The following is a 22,177-nucleotide window of genomic DNA, read 5'->3' as shown; positions in this document are numbered from 1 at the left end:
ACTGGTGAGTTGTTTGCGAGTCGGCCTTATGCTCCTGTAATTTGCCCACTGGCTCCTGGTATCGCCCATATGGCTCAGGTAGGAGAGTGTAGGGTCCCGGGCTACTTGAGAAACCTTGTCGTGGTGTCCGGGCTTAGACATGTTCTACACCGTAGGACATGTTGACTAATCTCTCAATTTTAAAATCAGTTTGAGAATTAGTGAGACTGCAGAGTGCACCTATGTTTGTTATTGTTTTGTTATATTGTTATATTAATTATCACATCCACACTTGTTACCTTGTGTAGGATGTCTATTGTGGTACTTGTGGTTCGCCGCGGGCATCCTCCATTGTATGCATTTTGCTGGGGATTGCCATTAGCAACGGGCCACAAGTGCAGGATTTGCTCCCCTATATATATGCACAACTGCATGTGGGTTTGAGCAGCTCCTGCTAATGCCAACCTGTCTTCTTAGTTTGTATATATAGATTCCTGGAGGTGTATAAACTCCTATTTAAATGTGCCTGTTTTCCATCTACAGGTCACATTTAGGTGCACCTGTGAAGCCTGGGCTATATCAGCAAGTCTTGAGTGGGACTCACAGACTCCTCCCTCCTCCCATTGCAAGCATGGCCACATGCTGGAGGTAACTGGTGAGTTGTTTGCGAGTCGGCCTTATGCTCCTGTAATTTGCCCACTGGCTCCTGGTATCGCCCATATGGCTCAGGTAGGAGAGTGTAGGGTCCCGGGCTACTTGAGAAACCTTGTCGTGGTGTCCGGGCTTAGACATGTTCTACACCGTAGGACATGTTGACTAATCTCTCAATTTTAAAATCAGTTTGAGAATTAGTGAGACTGCAGAGTGCACCTATGTTTGTTATTGTTTTGTTATATTGTTATATTAATTATCACATCCACACTTGTTACCTTGTGTAGGATGTCTATTGTGGTACTTGTGGTTCGCCGCGGGCATCCTCCATTGTATGCATTTTGCTGGGGATTGCCATTAGCAACGGGCCACAAGTGCAGGATTTGCTCCCCTATATATATGCACAACTGCATGTGGGTTTGAGCAGCTCCTGCTAATGCCAACCTGTCTTCTTAGTTTGTATATAATGATAAGCATGTTACTAACAGCTGGTACTTAGGGAAGAAGTGCTGCAGGAGATGTTAACACTCTTCAACTCCGATTGGAATCACTCCAATGGAAATGTAGCAAAAAATCCCAGCGGACGCTCTTTGTCTTCAAAACATCTTGCGAATTCTTGGTAAATCATTCACCGATGACTCCGGTATTTTATGTCCTCCCAAAGGTGCATAAAACCCTTATAGATCCACCTGGATGCCCTATAGTGCCGTCAGTGAATTCTGTCTCCACTAGCAATAGTATTAGAGAAAGTTTTGACACCTCTTGTGAAGCAAACCACCTGTTTTCTGCTGGATACGTCGCACTTCCTTCACATGATTAAAGGTCTCCATCAAATTCCAAAAGATAGTTGGTTGGTGACTATCGATGTTGTGAGCCTCTACACCTCCGTTGATCATAAGGGGGGGGGGGGGGTGGCAGCAGTGTCACGATTGCTACATGAGAGTAAATATGATGATATACAACAAGAGTTTTTTCTGAAGCTGTTACAATCTTTTTGAAAATTATTTTATGCTTGGTGATACTTTTTACTTGCAACAATGCGGGACCACGTTTGTTTCGAATGTGGCCCCACCCTACGCAAACGCATTTATGGCATCAATTGAGGAGATACATATATACCCAAATCCTGATTATCGGAAATTTGCTATATTATGGAAAATATATACTGTATACTGTATTAATGATGTCTTTTGCGTATTAGCGGGGCCACTCAAGCCCCTGCTACCTTCTTTGGATACCTGAATGAAATTTGTACGACACTGAAATTCACAATGACATATGATCAAAAACAAGTGAGTTTTTTTGATGACTTGGTTATCAAGGATGAAGAAGGCTTTTTACATACAGACCTTTTTCGAAAGGATACTGATAAAAATAGTGTACTACATTATACCAGTGCACACGCGGTTTCTTAAAAAAAAGCTATTCATAGATCCCAAATACAAAGGAATAAACATATAGTGCATATAAAGTAGTATTATCCAGTTTTTTATTTACAGACACAGGGTGTGTCAATGGGGGCAACATTTTCGCCCTCATTGGCAAATTTAACAATGGCCTACTGGGAAGAAAGGTATATCTATAATGTAAACAACCCCTTTTTGTCTGGATTGGTCTGGAATGGCAGATACATTGACGATTTGCTCCTCATTTGGGGCGGAGATGTGTCTGCCATACCAGATCTTCAGATTTATCTGAATGATAATCCCTACAATCTCCATTTTACATGTGCAGTGGAAACATCCAATATTCATTTTTTGGATCTAAAACTGAGTGGTTGTCCAGACAATATTGTGTCTACTGAAACTTATAGAAAGGAGGTGGCTGGCAACTCTATTCTAAGTGCTACTAGTCACCATCCAGTACATGTAATCAAGGCTATTCCTGTGGGGGAATACATACGGGCATTAAGAAACTGCAGCACAGAGAATGCCTTTGAAAGGGAATGTTCTAAAATTGATAATAGATTAAGGAAAAGGAATTATCCTGAATGGATGCTACAGAGAGGGAGGAATATAGTGTCCAACCGTTCCAGATACGAGATACTATTTGGTGACCGCAAAAATAAAAATAAAAACAAAAATAAAAATAATTTAGTGAAGACCTGCCTACCAATTCTATATGATGATGAAATACTGTACGATGCACTTAAACATGGATGCCGTATAGTTCCAAGAAAGGCTCCTACATTGTCCAGCTCTCTCTCTCGCCATCATTATTTACACGGAACAAAACCAAAAAATCCAGGCAGCACATGGTTAAGTTATAGGGGATTCACAAAATGTGGCAATTACCCATGTAAAACGTGCAATTATGTAACTGTAACAAAAAAATTCCAGAATGCTGATCATTCATTGACTTCCTCTATCAAAAGCTATATAAATTGCAACAGCACGGGAGTAGTGTATGTGATCCGATGTGAAGAATGTGATCTTATACACTCACCTAAAGAATTATTAGGAACACCTGTTCTATTTCTCATTAATGCAATTATCTAGTCAACCAATCACATGGCAGTTGTTCCAATGCATTTAGGGGAGTGGTCCTGGTCAAGACAATCTCCTGAACTCCAAACTGAATGTCAGAATGGGAAAGAAAGGTGATTTAAGCAATTTTGAGCATGGCATGGTTGTTGGTGCCAGACGAGCCGGTCTGAGTATTTCACAATCTGCTCAGTTACTGGGATTTTCACGCACAACCATTTCTAGGGTTTACAAAGAATGGTGTGAAAAGGGAAAAGCATCCAGTATGCGGCAGTCCTGTGGGCAAAAATGCCTTGTGGATGCTAGAGGTCAGAGGAGAATGGGCCGACTGATTCAAGCTGATAGAAGAGCAAAATTGACTGAAATAACCACTCGTTACAACCAAGGTATGCAGCAAAGCATTTGTGAAGCCACAACACGCACAACCTTGAGGCGAATGGGCTACAACAGCAGAAGACCCCACCGGGTACCACTCATCTCCACTACAAATAGGAAAAAGAGGCTACAATTTGCACAAGCTCACCAAAATTGGACTGTTGAAGACTGGAAAAATGTTGCCTGGTCTTATAAGTCTCGATTTCTGTTGAGACATTCAAATGGTAGAGTCCGAATGAGAACATGTATCCATCCTCTGATGGCTACTTCCAGCAGGATAATGCACCATGTCACAAAGCTCGAATCATTTCAAATTGGTTTCTTGAACATGACAATGAGTTCACTGTACTAAAATGGCCCCCACAGTCACCAGATCTCAACCCAATAGAGCATCTTTGGGATGTGGTGGAACGGGAGCTTCGTGCACTGGATGTGCATCCCTCAAATCTCCATCAACTGCAAGATGCTATCCTATCAATATGGGCCAACATTTCTAAAGAATGCTATCAGCACCTTGTTGAATCAATGCCACGTAGAATTAAGGCAGTTCTGAAGGCAAAAGGGGGTCCAACACCGTATTAGTATGGTGTTCCTAATAATTCTTTAGGTGAGTGTATATGTGGGCAGCACAATACGCAAGTTCAAAAATAGGATTCTTGAACATTTGAACTTTATAACAAATCCCACAGCTCTAAATATCTCAAATGCAGCCAAACATTTTATTTACACCCACAGTCGGAGAACGAACACCTTTCGTGCTTTTGCAATTGAGAAAGTTATAGCACCCTACGGGGTGGTGACCATAGAAAGAAACTGCTTTTGAGAGAAGCCTTCTGGATTTTCAGATTAAATGCTAGGGTTTCTACAGGTTTGAACCAGACAAAGGAATTAATGTATGTTTATCAGCAATAGCAGTATAATAATGTAATATAAAATAATGTGATATACCAGGTCATCTGTGATATTGTGGCTTTGAAAGTTCATAAAGTGGCTTGCTACATTGTTTTAAATATTTTGTATCTGTCACTGAGCACATTGTGCGATTTTTATTTGTTTTTTCCCAAGGTCCCTATACCCAAGAGTATTTGATTCATTCATTTGAATTGGGTGGGGAGGATGGGGTTAACCTGATTTAAAGCACCAGTGAACATTGTTGCACAGGTGAAGATTGATAATGATATACTGGGCTAAAGGTGGTTCCATGTTAGAATGACCAATGGTAGTGAGATACCTCCTCCTGTGATTTTGTGGGGAATGGATTTTGGTCTTTAAATATCTCAAACTAACATGGAACATTGTTACGACTAAGGACAGATTGTCCTTACCGCATGCTTCGTGGTTGTGTCTGCTGATGTACATAAGTTGCAATAAAGAAGAAGTTTTTATTGGGCTACAATTTTAGCGTCGAAACCATTTTTTCACTTACTTAAACATATAGTGTCTGATCAACAGGTGCAGGAGCAGAGGGTAGGAGAAATACTGGATAGATTTAAATCAAGAGGTTATCCGGGGAGGGTTTTTGGGAAAGAGACAATGGTCTGTACACAGACCAAGAAAAAGGATAACACCTTACATATCCCATTTATGCATAAGTTTCATATATTTAATAAACGATTTGATAACATTGTTCAGAAACATTGGTTCATTTCTGAATAAGTCATATCCACAGATACCCTCCACTAATTTGTAACAAGCGTGGGACTAATTATCGAGATCGGTTGGTCCATGCGGACATTGGTACAATGCAGACTACATTGTGACAAAGATTATTGGGTAGTCAAAGAAACGGCACTTATCCATGTCTGCATGTCGGATCCGTCCTGCCGCTAGTGACCGCTTGCCCCCGGACTGACGCTCCGTCCCCATTGACTATAATGGGGGCGGGGGCAGAGTTCTGGCGAGGCACGGCAGCGCACGGCGAGAGGCTGCCGGAATAAAATTACGACATGTCCGACATTTATTCCGGCAGCCTCTCGCCGTGCGCTGATGTGCCTCGCCGGAACTCCGCCCCCATTATTGTCAATGGGGACGGAGCGGCAGTCCGGAGGCACACGGTCACTAGCGGCAGGACGGATCCGACAGGCTGTTTACCCGACGGAACAGCCTACCGGTGGTCCGTGCCGCTAGTGTGAAAGTAGCCTAAGGACACTTTGCAGTCTCTCCAAAGTAACCACAGGCATGCAATTAGGTTCTTGTTAACTCTTTCTACAATTTACAGACTAATAGGTGCAGATCTAAGAAATGGATGACCAGTCTATCTCAAAGTGTGGTAGGTGCTGGAGGCAATAATTCTTTCCACGGCAGCAAAGTCTTGTATGCCATAAAGGAGCAAATACCTTGCTGTCTGAAGCTTGCATCGCCTGTTAAGTTCTAGACCTTTTTATCTCCTTCTCTCAGTGGTACTGGTGGTGAAGGTGCTTTTTTGACAGCTGTAGCCTCAGAGACTAAGGTTCTCTGTGCCTGGGCCTGGTTTACAGGAGATTTTGCTCCTACAAGACTCTCCCACGCACACCTTAAAATCCACTATAGACTACCTCAAAAGGCACAAGCTGAAGGTTTTACCATGGCCCTCATAGTCCCCTGAAAATCATTGAAAACCTATGGATAGAGCTCAAAACAGCAGTGCATGCAAGATGGCCCCGGAATATCACAGAACTGGAAGATTTGTGTAAGGAAGAATGGATGGAAATCCCACAAACAAGAATTGAAAGACTCTTGGCTGGCTACAAACAGTGTTTACAAGCTCTAGTACTTGCCAAAGGGGATGCTACTAGGTACTAACCATGCAGGGTGCCAAACTGTTTTGGGCTCTTTTCCTTTTTTGTTATTTTGAAAATGTAAACTTTATGTCTTTTGGAGATCATTTCATTTTCAACTTGCTTAACTGTTCACAGTAACAGTAATTTTGACCAGGGATGCCGAAACGTTTGCATTCCACTGTATTTGTTCACTGTGTGACAATATATGGACTATATGTCAGTAATACATGGACACTGTGTGGTATTTTACTGCTATATCATCAAAATGTAATAGCAGTACCCATAGGTATTATAATGTTTGCATGCTTCACAATGTTCTTGTTGTCTTAGCAGGTTTTTTATTTGTTACAGCAGCAGTTTTTGCTGCCCCTCTTACTGTAAAACTATCCATAGACATTAGAAAGCTTAAACTCAGCTAATCATTTAGCAAACACCTATCAGCCATGAATCCACTATTACCATGCTTATTCACCTTGTCCTGCTAATAAAGTGCAGGAGGATAAGCGGCTGGCAGACATTTCTGTTCCTATTCCTTCCTGAGAGAAATAGAAGGATCAAAGAAGTCTAAAGGCAGATTTGCAACGAGTGGTTCCCCTTTAAAAGAAGAATATCATACACTAAATTAAATTCAAGCACAACTTTTCTTACCCACTCTTCACCTTCAATGCTACAACTAGGTGGCTGGTTGCAATACTCAGATGAGGCACAAAATATAATTGGTTACAGCGCACACAATGCCATTTCCTGAGCGTCAAGCCTGGCAGCAAGTAGAGGAGAGCAGCGGGGATCACACTAACATTATAATGGTAGGAATTAGTGAAGAGAGTCTTAATTCCTTTTTTTTTTAAATAATATTATTTATAATATTCTTACCATTGGCCGATGGTCTCTATTAAAACAGGATCTACTATCAATGGCCCCCTCTACACCACCTCTTACACAAATAACCCATTCAGTACACTGCATCACCCAACTTAATAAATTAGGCCACTCTGAGTGCCTCCAGGCTTCAAGGCCTCTGCTACAGCTTCTTACCAGTCCCCACCAACGTAGCCTCCACTAGGTTTTCGCTCAGCACTGCATATTCCTCTTTAGTTCCCTCCAGGTTGAAATCACTTTCACAGCCTCAGCAGGTAAAAGTCAATCAGCTCACCTCCTAGCGGTGCACAACATCCAGAAGAGCTCCTTCCGTATCAGAAATTTCAATGGATAATGATCCAGAACTCCATGTAAAATAAATCTTGACTTTTTTTATTTAGTTAAAAACAACAATCATGTTGTCCACAATGCGGGAAAAACAATAGCGCACTCCTGTAAAGGATTGCAGTTTTTAACTAAGTAAATAAAAGTAAAGTTTTCTTACACTTGGAGTGCTGGATCACTAATATCCATATACATTTCCCAGAGCTAACCCCACCCACACTGACAACAATATACTGAGCCTATATAGCTTCAGAGGCAGCCTGTGCAGAACACTGACAAACTCTCTTGTCCCCAATCATGTTTATCTAGAGACCGACTAAGAAGTGGTAACCATGTTAGGCCACCATCTACTCCTGTGACAACAAGGACTTGAAACAGCCAAACTGCTTCTCTTTAAAGATTCACCCAAACACAGCATGTAACCCTCCACACCGCTTCTCCTCAAGCCTCCCGGGATCCAGCCCACTGCCAAATCTTCAGAAGGCAATGTTTTGAGCCTTACTTTTTGTACATGGCATTAAAAAGATACGGTACATCCTCAGTTCATGTTCTGTAAATTGACAGCATAAGAGGTTGTTCAAGACCTAGAAAAATATCCCAGAAAAGGAAAACTGCAAAAATTTAAAAAAGACTCACCTGATCAGAGAATCGGCTCCAGCACCACTGCTTCGTTATCTTTCTCTTCCAGCCCCCATTGGATCAAAAGTGTGATTTGCCGTCTGCATGCACTTCATAGCTGCCAGTCAATCAGTGGCGTCAGTGATGACATGTGCAGGAATGTAACGTGACCACTGACATTGCTGCCACGTCACCGCTGATGCCACTAATTGGTCAACAGCAGTGATATGCATGTAGACAGCACATCATACTTCGAGTGGAGTGGGAAATGGAAGCAGAGAGGACAAGAGAGCCGCAGCTGAATCAGGATGCTCTTACCAGGTCTTTTTTAGTCTTTAAAGCCCCATGTAAATCATTTTCTTAGTCTCAGACCACCCCTTTAATGAGAAAGGAAATTGCAACTAATTTTGGAGGCTTTGATTCATATAAGTTCATATAAGTATACTAGAACTCTATAATGTACCCCACTTTCTGTCCCCTCATATCTTTTTGCCTAAGTGTTTAATTTTAGTGATGAGCGGCAGAAGCAATATTTGAATTCGCGATATTTTGCGAATATTTGGGCGAATATTCGCCATATATTCGTGAATTCGCGAATTCGTGATCTCCAAGTATCATTTTCTTGATTTGCGAAAATTCGCATAAAATTCGCATAAATTTCCACATACAAATTTCGCATAAAAATTTGCATAAAGTGGTATTTAACAAAAAAAAAGAATATTCGCGATTACGAATATATTTTGCGATATTCTAAATATTCGTGAATTCTCGAAGTGACGATATTCACGATTAAAATTCGCAATTCGAATATTCGTGATCAACACTAGTTAATTTAAGTATTTACTTACTTCCTATTACTTATATAGTGCCAACATATTCAGAAGCACTGTACAAAACAAGGTGCTGCTAGACTGAACTAAGAACTAACATTTTTGGTTTATATACTCTGGGGCTAGCAATATGATTTTTTTTGTTTTGGGTTTCCATTCAATTCATTGGAAGTGAAATACCGTAATATAGTAAGAAATAAAAACCTGAAATGAAATGTCCACAAAAAAATGAAATAAATTGAAAACATACTTTAATTAATAACATTAAATACTTTCTTTCATAGTTTTCCACCAAAGAAATACATAATGCAGCCTAAACTTAAACAAACACACAGATATATATATATATATATATAGAACAAAGAAATATACCGCAGCACATCCGTAGGTGAAAAGTAGTGGATCTTTATTCACCCTTGCGACGTTTCAGTCCACTTGCTGGGACTATTATCAAGCTTGATAATAGTCCCAGCAAGTGGACTGAAACGTTGCAAGGGTGAATAAAGATCCACTACTTTTCACCTACGGATGTGCTGCGGTATCTTTCTTTGTTCTGTATCATACACCTTGGTAAGGTGTTTACACCGCTGGCACCCATCGGTTTGTAGCTAGGAGTGCTGCCCTGATTCTACACAGTCTATATATATATATATATTATTTTTTTTATTTTTTTTCATATTAAACAATATGATCTCTTTAAATGCCTTTAAAATTGACATATTCACTTTTTAGCTGAGGACGTCAACGTTAAATTGAGTACTGTTCCATTAAATCAGTGCCATCTGGTATGCCTGTGTAAATGAATTACCAAAAGTAGATAGAAAACCATCTGTATTTAATTTTCCTCGTTGCATCAGTAGGCATAAGTTTTGAGCACTGAGTTTCATTAGCTGTATCTCTGTTGTGCTTTCAACAATGCTATCGATGGAAATGCTGACCCTGATTCCTGCATGGATAGTCAGGTTATATTTTACCATTGCATTACTCCTGTTCAGTGGTGGGAAAGAGGAAAGGAAAATTCAAACTAGCTATTTGAATTTTGATTCGGAGTAGTAAATTATAACTGTACATCAGTAATATAACACATAATAGAAAATATTTGTTTTGGAGGATGCATCAAATTTCCAGATACGGCACATAAGGATAAAATATCACAATGTCTTTTCCTTTGCGGTGCAGAAATCGTACAGAGTGCCTCATTATAGCATTTGGAAAAACAGTGTCTGAAGGCAATAGTGCATAAATGAATTATTTAAGCTTTGCAGTAAATTGCCCTGATCTTCTGTGCTGAGTCTTAATGCACTCTAACAGAGCCCTGGGAAGCAAATCATAACAGACAAGGGGTATAATGTAAACCAAGTTTTATTAGGCACGAATAACAAAACTATACATTTTATTAAGTGTCAATGACATATCGCTGTTTGCCAGGTTGATTCAGTGAGTAACCATCATCATAAAAAAAATTCTCCTACCATGGCTTTCTTTTTCTGCTCTTTAAAATCTTCGACCACAAATATAATCTTCACAAGTCACTTGGATGACTATAGAATCCACATCAATTTGGCATCTTAGGGAAAAGCCACCAAAAGCAAAGGCATAGTTTTGGGGGTGCAAAGTTGGTAAATACATCTGGCATGGCTTCTGAAAGGGTCCAAAGGTCCCTCTTGGAACCAGGAGGGGCCCTACTTTTATAAAATTTGCATGGTAGGTAGAGGATCTGTTAGAGATTCTGCATTGGGGTCCAGAACCTTCAAGTTAAGATCATCATAGCATGAACTCCACAAGACCTCTGAATATAGCAGCAAGATGTTAATAGTAGTTCCTTTAAGTCATTAAAGTACTTGTGTTTCCACTTATGCTTTATTGGTTTGAGATCTTGGAAATTTAATGCCAAGTCACCTCTTTGTGATGTTTCTCAAACCATCTCTGAACAGTTTTTTATTTCAGCATGGCAACAGACCACTGCTATTAGGGGATACCATTGCCATGAAGGTGTATACTCAGTCTGTAATGATGTTTAGATAGGTGGTACATGTCAAAGTGATGTCCACATGAATGTGAGTACACAAGGTTTCTTTGTAGAACATTTCCCATCTCATCACACTGCCTCTGCTGACTTGCTTTTTTACATAATCCTAGTGTTTTCTGTTCCCCAGGTAAGCAACCCACACACACATGCAACCATTGACACTATGGAAAATAAAATGTTATTCAACAGACCGAAATAACTTTTTTTTCCCATCACTCTATGGCCCATTTCTCATGCTTACAATTCCCATTGTAGATGCTTTTGTCTGTTCACGAGGGATAACATTTTATAGTATTTTCAAACATTTACATTTCATTCTTATTCTCACAATGTAGATAGACCCCTGAACATATCACAAGCATACAGAAAACAGACAAACAGATCCAGAGTAGGCCAAAATGAATGGTTTATTAAACAAATGACCAGACACAAACATGATCAGATTAACAGCGGGTTACATAGCTGAGGGCAGCGGGTTACATAGCTGAGCAAGCTGTTATGGATCAGGTGGATCAGTGGTAGAAGTGACCACTGTGCCAAGTGACCAGTTTGACTTAAGGCCAAACCATAAGGGTGTTATTTCACCCTTTAACCCCTATACAGGGATCTGGTCTTCGCTGCAGGGGAGTCCCCGAACCATTACCTCCTGGGATGGTCCCAGTCACTTGGCAACTGACCTGCAAGGAACAGACACCAACAGTCCAGGCAAAACATAAAACCAGGAACATAGGCAACCAGGCAGGAACCCAAACAAATATGCAACATAGGACACCATTCAGACACAGACCAAGTAGCAAGAACACAGCTGAGCCACATCAGGAACCCATGCGGAACTGGATACAAGGAGCATGGTGCTCATTGACAGACAGCAGGACAAACTCAGAGACATACAGACATAGCCAAGACCCCATGTGGATACGGATACAAGAGCATGGCATACACAGGCAGACCAATACATGTAGACAACATAGAAACATGCCTGAACCCCATGCGGAACTAGGTGCATGACGGTCACAGATGAACATGCAAAATACGAAGCCATGGTAACATAATACAAACTGCCAGACAGACTAGGACCTGGTGACATTGATGAAATATCACGCTAGCAACACAAGTCAGGGTAGATGAACATACTGGTCAGTAGAATGCACCCTGTACACAGGATTCCTGGAGACAACTGACCTCCAGGCATGCAGCACACAGGTCTAAATAGCCAGGTCAATAAAGGCACCTGACCACCTAATAATCAGACACAAACAAAGGAAAACTTTAACCCTCCATAGACTCATGGAACAGGCAAAACACATTGTACAATTCACACTAGAAGATCGCAGCCAGCAGGCACCACAAGCAAGCATACACTGGAATGAGAACTGCAACCAGTACATAAGTACACAGGCAGCCAGCCTACATGGCTACACAGTGTCACAGAAAACTGCGCTGCAGTACATACAAGATACAGGGAGTACACAAATTCACAGGGCATGGGTCTCAAACTATAAGGCTGCAGCCAGCACGCAGCACCCAAGCAACCAGTACACACACGTAAGGACCCACAGCCAGTATGCAAGAGCACATGCGGCCAGCATGCAACAAGTGTCACAGTGAATTGCACTGTGACAGTGCCACTCTTCTCCATAGGATGTGCCAGGTATTTGAAGGTAAATGCAGCACAACGTCCTTATAAAATGAATATCCTTTATTGACCACACTAGAAAGTCCATAAGGTGCAAGTTTACCAGCTATGCGTTTTGGACAAACGTATGTACAAACGTATATTAACTGGCTCAGCCATGTTAATAAATTTCACAGAATTGAGGGTTATGCTCCTTTGTTTAAACCCTGGGGAAGACAATGCAGATGCAAGATATCAGAATATCCGCCATTTCATTTGCTGAGGATTTAGTCTTGCCAGGTCAGACTACCAGCATTTTCATGGTTAACAAAGCAACTTCTTGCATCTTGTAATAGACAACAGAGGAGAAACAGACCCTGCTAAGATAAACCAATTATACAAGATAGGCTTAACAGGCAGACAGATCTGTCTAAAAATATCCATGTCGAAAACAGGTAGAATATACTCAGTGTTATCTGACTGTGGAAAAAACGTTCTCAGGATTCCATTTTGTAAACCAAGAGAATGAATTAAGAATTATAGTAAAAATGAAATATGCCGCTTATAATGTTATAATATTTTTTTTTGCTATTTTACAGTATTTTCTGTAAGAAAAGTAAAGCTTCAGGGGATTGTAACCGAGGTTTATTACATAAGGGGCAAACATATTTTTGGTTTTTACCTCAATGGGGCTACAAAAGATGCAGACAGCACAACATGTGCTGTCCATGTCTATATGTTCTGTGGCATCCGCAAAAATATAGAACATGTCCAATTCTTGTCCGCATTACAGATAAGGGTAGGACAGTTCTATTATGGGCTTGACATTCATTTCTGCAAAATGCGGAACATACACGGCAGGTATCTGAGTTTTGAGGATTCGCACTTTGTGGACTGCAAAAAAGGCAATGTTCGTGTGCATGAGCCCTGACAACTACATAGTAACATAGAACATAGTTTATAAGGCTGAAAAAAAGATTTCTGTCCATCCAGTTCAGCCTGTTATCCTGCAAGTTGATCCAAAGGAAGGCGAAAAAAATCCCTGTGAGGAAGAAGCCAATTTTCCCCACTTTAGGGACTCCAATCAGGCAATCAGAATACTCCATGTATTTATCCAGAAATCGAATAACTAGTGTTGAGCTAAGTGAAGTATTTGAAGCGGAATTCGGTCCGAAGTTAACGAATCTGTATTCCCTTGCACTTTGTGGTAATGAATCAGTTTTTCCTAAAATAACGGCTGCACGTGTTACAAAGTGAAAATAAGAAGCCCGGGAAGACTAGATCACCCATTATGTCGTCCAGCAAGCTAATCTGCAGATAGCTTTCCCCTGTGATTTATAGTCCTATAAAACCCTCATCCCGCACGGTCTCCGCCATTGTCCTGTGAGCTGAGCATAGGGAGAGACGTGGCAACCGCTCATGCGCTAGGGACAAGGGTTACTGAAAACGATAAATAGAAGAATATTAGAGAGGGAGACTGCAGGGAGAGTGCAGGGAGATGTATTCTGCATCAGTTTTATTTATTCATTCCTACATGAACTTATTCCTACATGAGCCATAAACTAAGATATGTAATTCAATATCAATAAAATGGAAGCCTTTATCATTCCGGTGCCAGTGTGTCAACCAATACCTTTCAGTCTGCACCCCTTAGAGGGAGGCCAGGTCTTATGATGACCATCCTCATCTTTTGCTGGCTTTACGTCTTCCAAATCATCCTTCAAAGTCTCAATGTCCTAGAAAAATCAGCAAGATGCAGAGAGAGGAGGTGCTGGATCTTCCTGATGACATATTCTCATCGATATTAGATGATGTGGAAAAGGAGGAAAAGCAGATGGCAGAAGAAGGGCTCCCACCTGTAGGGCAGGAGAGTGTTGCGTTGGAGAAGTGGATATGCCAGAGCTGATTAATATTAAGTGTTTACTGTCAAATAACCTGCAGGAGATTGCAGGCCAGAACAGCAATAATTAGCATATTTTGCCCCCAATCTAACCAGCCAAACACCATTACAGCAACTGCCCCTGTTTAAAGGTGCAGTGCGGCCATTAACAATGAAGAAGGACTATACAGTGCAGTCTTTATTATTAAATGAAAGGCAGCTGCGGGCTAATTGGCCTCGCGATTCTTCACCACAACATGGCTGCAAGCCGCCCATAGCACAACCGCTTTGTGTGGCCGTACCCTAACACAGAATGGCCTAAGTATAACAGATTTATAGCGATCTGTGAAAAATTAATTCATAATGAATCAAACTTCTTGGCAAACTTCAGCGAAGTTGCTGAATCAAATTTTTCAAAACTTCGCTCATCTCTACTAATTACTTTAACCTATAACTGATATACTTCAATATACAGAGATGAAAGAGTAATAGTAAATAGTGTTGAGTGAACCCGAACTGCAAAGTTCGGGTCCGTACTAAGCTTTGCGAGTTCGGGAACCCGGCCACGAACCCAAAATTTGCCGCAAAAGTTTGGGTTTGAGTTCGGTGTTCAGGCATTCAATAAATCTTGTTGAAAGGCTGCAGGGCAGCCAATCTACAAGCTTTTAAGCTGTGGGCACTTAAAAGCCATCACAGCCATGCTTAGTAAAGGCATGGCTGTGATTGGCCGGTGCATCATGTTACCCAGCCTCTATACAAGCAGGATCTCGTGTAGCACCGCCCATCAGATCTAAGTAGTGCAGGGACAGGAAGCAGGTATTACGTCTGATATGGCAGGTAACAGACGTGGAGGACAGAGGAGGAAAGGAGGGTACCCTTTCACTATGGAGAGGGAGGAATGGTGACCCCTAACCTAGCACTGGCATCTGGCTGCCCTGACGTCCCTAGATGGGCTGCTCACCCGTACGCCGATCACGTGCCTCATCCCTGGCTTACCCTGAAAGAAGCCCTAGGTAGTGAGTAGGGCAATGGGAGCACTAGTCCTCGCCACTGACACCTAGGGTAACAACAGGGAAAGGACAAACAACACTAACACCGTATACAATCTCCAAAGGGAGACAACAAACAGGAGAGAACCAGAGATCCGACAGCACCAGTTCCAACTTTTCAAACAGCTCCACAGTAACTCCAACAGAGTTTAGAATAGAAAATCTGAAAGGAAGGTCTATATCTGGAAACAAGGGAAGTAGAAGGGGAGAACATATAGTAGCTGGGAGTGGCTGACAAAGAACAGCTGAAAGGAAAAGCTTCCGATTCCTAAATGGGACAAAAAGCATCGCAAACCAAAGCAGGAAAACCTGGACCAGAATCCATTCCCACAACTAGGTCATGGAGCGATCCCTTGAAACCAAGCGAGTAGTTACCCGCTGCGATCTTCTGACCCCAGGCACAACAGGGTCAGCGATAGGTCATGACACCCTCGTGACAGCAGGCAGATGAATTAAGGAAGAGTGTTAGGAATTTCATCTGGCTATTTATTCTGTGGGTGACCTATAGCGATTTTTTATGGGTGCAATGCACCATCTTTGCACCCCTGACACAGAAATATAATAATTAATCTGGCTGTTAATTCTGTAGGTGACATATACCCATTTTTGGTGTGAGGTGCACCTGCACTGCAAACATGACAGGGAAATTAATATAGTTAATCCATTTGTTAGTTTGGTGGGTGACATATATCCATTTTTGGTGTGAGGTACACCTGCACTGCATACGTGACAGGGAAATTAATATAGTTAATCCGTCTGTTAGATCGGTGAGTGGGGGTGATCACAGACAAGCGCAGCCGCCTGTCCACAGCCAACATGGACAAGCTCACGTTCATTAAAACACGTTCATTAAAATGAACTAGGCATGGATCCCACAGGACTCTTCCGTACCTTGTGCTAAGTAGACAAGTATACCGGCCGCACCCTGCCATTGTTATACTCCAGCGCACTTTCTCTTTGCGTTCTCTTTTCCATTTCCCAATGTTTTGAGACCTTTCCAAATTTAGAAATAAATAAAGGAAAAAAAAAAAAAAGTGTTGGCTACCTCCTCCACAGCTGCTTCCACCTACACCGCCACATCCACCGCCTCCTCAACCATCCACCGTCTCCTAGTTCAAGATTATTATTTTACATTTTTTTTCTATTGTATGTTATTTTAAGTCATTTCCCTATCCACATTTGTTTGCAGGCCAATTGTCCTGCTTTTACCCCGATTTTGCTTACTTATGCAGCCCTCTAGTCCTTATTATGACTATTTTACAGCCATTTGAGTGCACAAAAGTTCGGGTCCCCATTAACTTCAATGGGGTTCGAGTTCGGGTCAAGTTCAGGTCCTTAACCTGAACTTTAACCCAGAGTTCGGCCGAACACGGTGAACCCGAACATCCACGGGTCCGCTCAACCCTTATAGTAAAGGGGGCCATCGTATTAAAAAACAAACTTTGGCATGTCATAGTGACACATTTTGATTGGTGGTGGTACTGGTGCTGGGACCTCCACGAATTCTAAAATGAAGGAACAAAAGCTGTCAGCTTACACTGTTGTATACATAAAAAAGTATACCAGGTAGTATATACATTTATACATTTCTTTTTTTTTGCATACAGTTTTATCCAAAAGCATAGAAGACTTTACTTTTCAAACAGTTGTGGCTAAATTATACTAACATGTACCAGTCAAATATATACCAAAAGAACACTGTGTTGGCATACATCTGGCTAATGAATGTACACTGCTCAAAAAAATAAAGGGAACACAAAAATAACATATCCTAGATCTGAGTTAATTAAATATTCTTCTGAAATATTTTGTTCTTTACATAGTTGAATGTGCTGACAACAAAATCACACAAAAATGTAAAAATGGAAATCAAATTTTTCAACCCATGGAGGTCTGGATTAGGAGTCACACTCAAAATTAAAGTGGAAAAACACACTACAGGCTGATCCAACTTTGATGTAATGTCCTTAAAACAAGTCAAAATGAGGCTCAGTAGTGTGTGTGGCCTCCACGTGCCTGTATGACCTCCCTACAACGCCTGTGCATGCTCCTAATGAGGTGGCGGACAGTCTCCTGAGGGATCTCCTCCCAGACCTGGACTAAAGCATCTGCCAACTCCTGGACAGTCTGTGGTGCAACGTGACGTTGGTGGATAGAGCGAGACATGATGTCCCAGATGTGCTCAATTGGATTCAGGTCTGGGGAACGGGCGGGCCAGTCCATAGCATCAATGCCTTCGTCTTGCAGGAACTGCTGACACACTCCAGCCATATGAGGTCTAGCATTGTCTTGCATTAGGAGGAACCCAGGGCCAACCGCACCAGCATATGGTCTCACAAGGGGTCTGAGGATCTCATCTCGGTACCTAATGGCAGTCAGGCTACCTCTGGCGAGCACATGGAGGGCTGTGCGGCCCTCCAAAGAAATGCCACCCCACACCATTACTGACCCAATGCCAAACCAGTCATGCTGGAGGATGTTTCAGGCAGCAGAACGTTCTCCACGGCGTCTCCAGACTCTGTCACGTCTGTCACATGTGCTCAGTGTGAACCTGCTTTCATCTGTGAAGAGCACAGGGCGCCAGTGGCGAATTTGCCAATCTTGGTGTTCTCTGGCAGATGCCAAACGTCCTGCACGGTGTTGGGCTGCAAGCACAACCCCCACCTGTGGACGTCGGGCCCTCATATCACCCTCATGGAGTCTGTTTCTGACCGTTTGAGCAGACACATGCACATTTTTGGCCTGCTGGAGGTCATTTTGCAGGGCTCTGGCAGTGCTCCTCCTGTTCCTCCTTCCACAAAGGCGGAGGTAGCGGTCCTGCTGCTGGGTTGTTGCCCTCCTACGGCCTCCTCCACGTCTCTTGATGTACTGGCCTGCTTCCTGGTAACGCCTCCATGCTCTGGACACTACGCTGACAGACACAGCAAACCTTCTTGCCACAGCTCGCATTGATGTGCCATCCTGGATAAGCTGCACTACCTGAGCCACTTGTGTGGGTTGTAGACTCCGTCTCATGCTACCACTAGAGTGAAAGCACCGCCAGCATTCAAAAGTGACCAAAACATCAGCCAGGAAGCATAGGAACTGAGAAGTGGTCTGTGGTCACCACCTGCAGAACCACTCATTTATTGGGGGTGTCTTGCTAATTGACTATAATTTCCACCTGTTGTCTATCCCATTTGCACAACAGCATGTGAAATTGATTGTCACCCAGTGTTGCTTCCTAAGTGGACAGTTTGATTTCACAGAAGTGTGATTGAATTGGAGTTACAGTGTGTTGTTTAATTGTTCCCTTTATTTTTTTGAGCAGTGTATATGGGCTTGACAGACTTCATTCCAAATTCCAAGAGAGCCAAGCCTAACCAAAATGAAACCTGTATGTGTCTTCTTTAATTTTCTTCTTGGTTTGACATATCCTGAGATGGTGTGAGATGGCCAGACTTGAGAAAAACATGGAACTGTTTACACTATGTGGGGGATAATTATTAGGAGGAACATTTTAAAGCCAATTTTGCAGAGGTCTGAGCTGCCATAATTTGAGCTAATGCATCAAATCTCGCACAATGATAAATTTGATGCACTTTTAAATCTAACACCACTTCTTGAGATGTTACTCCACTTCTACAATTCCGCTTTACTGAGGTAACATTGTGACAATTTTTGCAGTGCAATCTGTTATAGAGCAGGAAGATCTGAGCAGATATATAGTTTAATTGCAAATGATTGTGCACAACTTATACTTGCTTACAGAGCTCAGAAAAAGCAGAAATTTAAAATGTGTAAGGCCTCATGCACACTACCGTATCAGTTTCTGCAAAATACAAATTACGGTATGTCTGTTTGCTGTCCACATTTCTTTTTGCGGACCCATTGACTACAATGGGTCCATGGCCTGCATCTTGCGGACACAATCTATCTTTTTGCAGAGAGTACATATTGATGACGAAATTAAACAATTGATCCATCTGCTTTCCAGATCTGTATATCCATTCTAAAAACAAAATGGAACATATCCTATACTTGGCTGCAAAAGGAGGACCATGGACCCATTGAAGTCAATACGTCCGCAAAAAATTTGGATGCAACATAGAGGGTATCCATATTTTGGGGATATGCAAATTGCGGACCACAAAATACATACGGTCATGTGCCTTAGGTATACATTGCAAGTTTTACTGAATCATTTCTCATAAAACTCTACATCCATCTGTTTAGATCCTCCGGCTCTATAACATGATGTCTGCAGTTTGCGATGTACTCATATTTTCATGGAGTCAGGTTCTCCTTAAAAGGTTATTCCCATTTTGTAAGGTGATTGCATCGTCAGGCTGCTCAGCCATGATGGAATATTGCACAGTAGATTGTATCATTACTGTAATTACATAGTAACATAGTTTATAAGGCTTAAAAAAATACATCTGTCCATCCAGTTCAGCCTGTTATCCTGCTAGTTGATCCAGAGCAAGGCAAAAAAAAAAAAAGTGAGATAAAAGCCAATTTTCCTCACTTTAGGGAAAAAAATTCCTTCCGGACTCCAATCAGGCAGTAATAACTCCCTGGATCAACAACTCATCTCTAGTAGCTATAGCCTGTAATATTATTACGCTCCAGAAATACATTCAGGCCCCTCTTGAACTCTTTTAGAGAACTCACCATCACCACCTCCTCAGGCAGAGAGTTCCATAGTCTCACTGCTCTTACCGTAAAGAATCCTCTTCTATGTTTGTGTACAAACCTTCTTTCCTCCAGACGCAGAGGATGTCTCCTTGTCACAGCAGAGCAGAGTTCCTCCTGCACAATAATATTGGAGTGATCATGTGTGTAATACGCTGTCAGGCTGAGCAGCCTGAAAGGAACACTCACCACTGTAATGCAGGCACCATAGTACAGAGTACAGAAACCATGTCCAGCCACCCTTTTGCCCCAAACAGCTGGACACAACCCTTCCTATTCACATTCTTGGATGGTTTATTAGCGGCCATTTTTTATAGAGTTCCCAGACAAAGTCTTTAAGTCAAGTGGAGCCTAAAAAAATTCTCTGCGCAAGACTATTTTTGCTACATTTTTCTTTCATTTTCTGTATCCAGAAGGGTTTTCACAGACTTAGGTCTCATGCACACCACTATTGCCTGGCCATTCCCATATTGTGGCCTGCAAACAGCAGGTCCGCAATATGCACCAGCTGTGTGCACCCCAATATCACGGATGTGGACGCATTCACTTGAATGGGTCTGCAATCCATAAGGTTCGGTGCGTAACGGAGGTACAGAACCCCATGGAAGCACTACAGAGTGTTTCTGTGGGGTTTCTGCCCTATTCACATTCTTGGATGGGTTACTAGTAGTGGCCTTTGTTTGTGGTGTGGCCGGACCGCGGACACATTCAAGTTGAGTGGGTCTGGACCTGTCTGCAGAATCTGCACCGATGTTGTCCATGAATTGGGGTCCGCAAATTGCAGTTCCCAATGCACGGAAAGGCTGATCAACGGTCATGTACATGATCCCTTACCATAATGTTAATTACTTTACATCACATACTGTAATTAGCCATTCACAATACAAGCTATAGGCATTATAAGGGAAATACATATTGTATGATTCAATATAAGACTGTGATATGGTTTGCTTTGAGTGGTTTAAACATAAAGTACAGTATGTATCGTTAATTACATCTAATCTGTAAATTAAATACACAGGAAGTGCTCTCTGCTGCTTATCTTACCACTGACATTTACCTTAAGCAAAGACCTTACATGTTGTAGGCACCTGGATAAATGATGTCACGTATAACCTGGACATAAGCCAGAGGACTGCCTTCATCAAAGCCATTATGTCTTATTAGATTGCAGTTTTCCTAAGGCTCTCATTACCATCCTTAATGAATTAGGTATGTTACTGCCTATGACCTACAGCTTTATTTTTTGTGGGATTATGGTTGCTAATATTATAATGTAGCTCATCAACGAAAATATATTGTCCTTGCAAGTACTCAGTGATGCCTAAAAGCAGTAAAAATACATGATTGTGTGGAGAGTGCACAAGTACATTTTACTAGTGGAGGACTTGATGAACAATAAACCTAGCGTAATTAAAGAGGTTTTCTGGGATTTTACTACTGATGACCTATCCTTTAGAGTTATGATAAGTCATCATTATCTGATCGGTGGGGGTCCAACACCCAGGAACCCTGCCGATCAGCTGTTTGAGAAAGCACCAGCGCCGCAGCCTTCTTGCAGATTAGTTAGGCCATTTTCTAATATACTTTGCATATCAATTCCTCAGATTTTTCAAAAATCTCCTCTTGTAGTCAAAAGAACATTCATTGTTAAAGGGGTTTTCCTGTTTCATAATGTTCTTTTTTTAATCTACCAGAGTAGACCAAACACTGCATATTTCTGCCCCATATTCCTGTTTTTCATGTCAGAACTTTCCTTCCCCTATTCTTGAAATCATTGCATCCTGGCAGGAAGTTTTCATTCAGAACTTCCTGTTTTGTCCCTGCCGCACTGTTCTATCTGCAGTAGGCAGAGCAAGCCCTGTGATTAATTACAGAGCAAAGAAGGCTGGGTTTGGCTGGAAAACCCAGCAGGAAGCTGATGGAAACAGAAAGTTCTGTATGCAACTGCCAGAATGCAGTGATACTGAGAAAAGGGGAAGGAAAGTGCTGACATGAAAAACAGGTATATGGTGAAAATATATGCAGTATTT

The sequence above is a fragment of the Bufo bufo genome, chromosome 4 (genome assembly GCF_905171765.1).
Source record: "Bufo bufo chromosome 4, aBufBuf1.1, whole genome shotgun sequence".
NCBI classification, from domain to species: domain Eukaryota; kingdom Metazoa; phylum Chordata; class Amphibia; order Anura; family Bufonidae; genus Bufo; species Bufo bufo.
The sequence above is the reverse complement of the archived record's forward strand: the minus strand, read 5'-3'. Positions refer to the sequence as shown.